This window comes from Solanum tuberosum, unplaced genomic scaffold (assembly GCF_000226075.1).
Source record: "Solanum tuberosum cultivar DM 1-3 516 R44 unplaced genomic scaffold, SolTub_3.0 scf00966, whole genome shotgun sequence".
NCBI classification, from domain to species: Eukaryota; Viridiplantae; Streptophyta; class Magnoliopsida; order Solanales; family Solanaceae; genus Solanum; species Solanum tuberosum.
Window position 1 is genome coordinate 13,704 of NW_006239912.1, and position 5,016 is coordinate 18,719.

Sequence of the window (5,016 nt, forward strand, 5' to 3'; positions counted from 1 at the left end):
CAGCGTTTGGACATGCGATTTTACGCTGATTCCATCTCATGATTCCATATCCTGAGATGTGATTCCATATTCTCCAAAAACAATGATATGAAATTATATAGGAATTCCGTATCATGATTTGAGATATTTTAATACAACAATTGATCCATGAGTTTATATTTTGTTAAAACTACCCACATTTATATCTACTAACCATTTATTTCATATGTAAATAAAATTATAATCACATCATTACTTTTTAAAATTTATTATTCTCACCGACATAAAATTTATTATTCTCACCAATATATAGTCACTTTAACTCACACCAATCGATTGTTGAGTAATAAATTTATTTTATGGTCTTGATAAGTGCACATTTATATTTTATGTGTACGTTATCCCTATTTAGTTACATATTTCCTATCAACTTTGTTTAAAGAGATAATATTTATTTTATGACTTTGCATTGTCTTGGAAGCACTATTTTTATTACTCTTACAAACATTATTTTTTATGAAGTGCATTCTATAATGCTTCCAATTTATTTTATGTTCACTAAACTAATATTGATGTATTTTTTACTTGGTAGGATTGTGTTAGTGCGATTGATGGAACATATATAGAAGGGGAGGTTCCTAAAGCGGTGCAAACAAGCATATCGTAATCACAAAGGAAGAACATCACAAAGTGTCTTATGTGCTTGTGATTTTGATATGCGATTTACCTTTGTTACTGCTGGTTGGGAAGGTACTGCACATGATAGTAAAGTACTTGAGAATGCACTTGTTGAACCAACGTCACAATTTCCATTTCCGCCACATGGTAACTTTAAATTACATCCTTAGAAGAAATACTATTTATTTACACAAAGCTGTCTCATTTACGTCACATATGCTTTTAGTAATTCTTTATAAAATGTTTTTTGGTAGATAAATATTATGTTGTTTGATGCTGGTTTCCGAAACACAAAAGGATTTTTTAGCTCCATACAAAGGACTATGCTATCATTTGCAAGATTACCGAGGAAGTGAAAGAGAGCCTCAAAAATGCCAAAGAACTATTTAAATTATAGGCATTCATCTCTGCGCAATGTGATTGAACGGACTTTTAGAGCTTGGAAAAATAGATTCAGAGTACTGAAACAAGGCATGAACCATTATGATATTGATACACAAGTGAAATTGTCATAACTTGTGCAGTGTTACATAATTATTTGCGAGAATACCAAAGTAGTGATGAAATATTTATGGTCTATGAACATGAATTATAGTTGTGGAGGATATTGACCAACAACTGGCTCAAAGTAACAATGTTGGTTCGTCTTCTCGGTCACATGATCAAGAAATGCAAGTTCAATGTGAGGAAATTGTCCGTACTATGTGGAGGATTATATTAAAGACTAGTGCACTACAATTTATGTTCGATTTTTTATATTAAATTAAAGTTAGATGAAACAATTACTTGAGTGGATAACAAATAACTTTGTAATAATTTATTATGCGATTTTATAATTTTTTTGTTTATTTGATAAGATTGAATAAACAATTGGGGCTATTTTTAATAGTTTTACAACTTATGGGATTTTAATGTTTATGAGAAAATATACAACACAAAAATTCCATATCGCATGTCCAAACAAACCTTCAATTTTGTCTTATGATTTCATATCATGATACCATATCGCATGGCCAAACGGGCCCTAAATGTAAAAGTTGAGGCCATTTGAATAATATCAAAGTTCAAATTACAGTCGAATTATATCAAAAGTCTCTTCTAATCCTTTGAGATTTTACATATCTGATTTAGAAGATTCCATTGGATCATTCTTGACATATAAGAATGAGAAAGCAAAGGTATGTATTAAAGTCGTATTATAAATGTATGAAAATTGTATTTGAAGTTTGTATGTTATATTAGCTATATTTAATTTGTATGAAAATTGTAGTTTAAGTTAGCTATATTAAATTTGTATATAATATTGTTGTTTTATTAAAATTTTAGAAACCAACATGAAATTGATACAATTATATACATATTTTATATAATTTTTATACATGAAATTGTGAATGAAATTCTAAGCCTTGAGCGAAAGTAAAAACTTGTGTTTTTCTCCTTCATAAACCTAACATGAACTTTATATAAAATTTATACAGTTATATACATATTTTAGATTGATATCATACGATTTTCATACATGAGATTATGAGCAAAATTTTAATACTTAAGCGAGATTCGAAGTATGATTTCGTATATTATTATTTTATTTTTTTAAAAGAGGATGCACTTGATATTTTTGATGAACAAAAATCTCCTACTACATTTGGTACTATTTTAGTCTTATTTTGTATAGATAAATAATTTCTCTAAGGCAATTCAAAAACCCCAAAAGTCTAGTAATTGGGCCAATATTAAATTTTCAATTTTTCCACACCAAATCTTACCCAAAATGCCTCATAACAAGGCCCAAAATTTTAAAAACCATACCCATACCACTCATCAGTCCTTGTCCTTCCATTTCCACCAATGAAATCACGACACGTCAACAATCCTTATCAAACAAACACAACCTCACCTTTGTAGTTTGTACTAACAAAAGAAATACACTCCATCCTACTAAGTACTAAGTAGAAATAATCTCAATTAATTGTCTTATCAACACTCTATAGTCTATTGGGAGGTTCAATTGGTGTAATACCTTGGTATGTATCCTACAATTTGTTTGTTGTTATTTGTTTGATGTCACAATGGAGCTTTACAACATGAGTCAAGATGTTTCTATTACTACTAATACTAGATGCAAGAGCCTCGTGATTTTATCTGTCATTTATGTGGTACAGAATAAATTCGAAGAGTCAGTATAAATAGAGAAAAGTGAAGCACAAAAGCAAATTGATCAAGATTGACCACCCTAAGCTCCTCATTCAATATTCTATATATAGTAAATTTCCTTGCACTTTGATACATGTAAGTAACTTTTTTTTAAATTCAATTAGAATATTTACCATAATGTAAATTTATATGTTTAAATTATTATTTTTTCGCTTCAAAATTATCTTATATATAATTAAGTAGATGATGTTTCATTTCTGTAGGATTCTCCTTATATAAAAGGTTTAAATGTTTTTAGAAATATATATATAGGGGGGGGAAAAGAAGAAGGTGTAAGTGTATGACTTTCATTTTTTTTTAAAAAGGATGTAAATGCTTAATTTTTAAAAAATACAGAGTTTATTTGTAATTTAGTTATAAGAGTCTTTACTGTAATTAATTAACTCATTAATAAATGCAACCATAGTAGATAAGTCTTGAGTAAATGCTACATTAGCAACAAAATCTACAATATTATGATTATAATTAATATTGTCTATATATATAGATGCACACAATTAGTGGATTCATAGCAATCATTTTCTCACAAAATAAAATTAAAATTGAAAACTAACATTAGTTTTTGAAGAAAAAATAGAGATGAGGCTTCTTCACATCTTTTTGGCTTTGCTCATTATGGCTTCAATGTCAAGAGCTCAACCTCCTGTTGGTCCAACAACTTGTCCTGTGCCTAAAGATAGTAAGTACCTCTTTTTATCATTTTTGTGTTGTTTTTGCAAATCCATCTTCTCATTGGTTCAAAACGAGAACGTTGAGTTTGTTCGAAAAAATAGTTTATTACTTCTAACACGATTATCGAATCACAAATCTATATTGGAATAAAAGAAAGGAAAAACGATCATATCTATCATTTGCTTTCAGAAATAGTTTATATTTGACTTTTATTGTACTTTTTGCGAACAAAAATACATCTATCATCAACAAAGCTTTACAAATGCATTTGGAGCATTTTTAACTACTTTATTTATTGAAGGGTGTTTATGTTCGAAAAGTATAACAGATATTAAATGTAAACTATTTCGAAAGTAGAGATGTAACTCTGTCCCTTTTTCCTAAAAGAAAACAATTAATCTTTACTCAAATAATCGGTCAAAATATCACTTATCATTTTTCCATCGATATACATTGATTATACACACATTATACATATATTATACATTTCCCGATTATTTAACTTTTTTTTACTTCTTGAGAAGTATGAATGAGCATTTCTAATAACTTTATTTACTACACAAGTGTTTTTGTTCGAAAAGTATAGCATATATTAAACATAAAATATCTTGAAAGTAGAGAGGTAAATAAATCTGTCCCTTTTTTCTAAGAGAAAGCAATTAATCTTTACACAAATAGTCAATTGGGATATCGCTTATAATTTTTTCAACCGATATACATTGATTATATACAGATTATACACATATTATGCATTTGTCGATTATTTAACCTTTTTTTTTTGTTTTTTTTTTTTACTTGTTGTGTGTTTAGAATGTGAAGAGGCATGCAATGTGAGATGCTCACAAAAAGGTCACAAAAAAAGATGTTTGTTTTATTGCAACCATTGTTGTGGATGGTGTCAATGTGTTCCACCAGGATATGTTGGGGAACATAAAGATTGTTGTCCTTGCTATAGAGATTGGAAGAAACAGACAGGAGAACCAAAGTGTCCATGAAATTAATATTAATTAATTAATCATGGATTAAAAAATATGGTTTTTATTGTATTAATTAATGAGTTTTATGTTTAATTTACTTTATTTGATCTTCTTGAGAAGGATTTCCTATGTGTTGTTAAAGTCAAATTAATATATCTTGATTATGTTTTATGCTTGATCACATTATCAATCTATTATCCACATTACAAATTTTCATGAACCAAAAAGAAACAATATTTTTTATTGAGTATATAGTGAATCGAATAGGAAAAATCACCCCATATATATTTAAGAGACAATATTACGGGTTTTAAAGCTACTTTTAAAATATTCTTACTTAGAACAGTTTAATTACGGGTTATAACAGATCACATTTTATTTAAAGATTAATTAATTTTTTACTTTATTTAATGTATTTTCTTTTTTAATCAGATAACTTAAATTTTAAAAAAATCTTGCTATAATTTTTTTCAGTTTCAAAAAATGAATATGTAAT

General features: G+C 27.8%; 1 long non-coding RNA gene across 3 annotated transcripts; it reads left to right on the forward strand.

Annotated features, from left to right (window-relative positions):
* Positions 1 to 2,585: 2,585 nt before the first annotated feature.
* Positions 2,586 to 4,696, forward strand: LOC102606085 (uncharacterized). Of its 3 annotated transcripts, XR_001472554.1 has the most exons (4): positions 2,586 to 2,681; positions 2,820 to 2,946; positions 3,449 to 3,550; positions 4,354 to 4,696. It is a non-coding gene; the product is annotated as an uncharacterized lncRNA (long non-coding RNA). The 3 variants fall into 3 exon arrangements; XR_001472553.1 differs by having other exon boundaries at positions 2,586 to 2,946; XR_369016.2 differs by lacking the exon at positions 2,820 to 2,946.
* Positions 4,697 to 5,016: the final 320 nt, after the last annotated feature.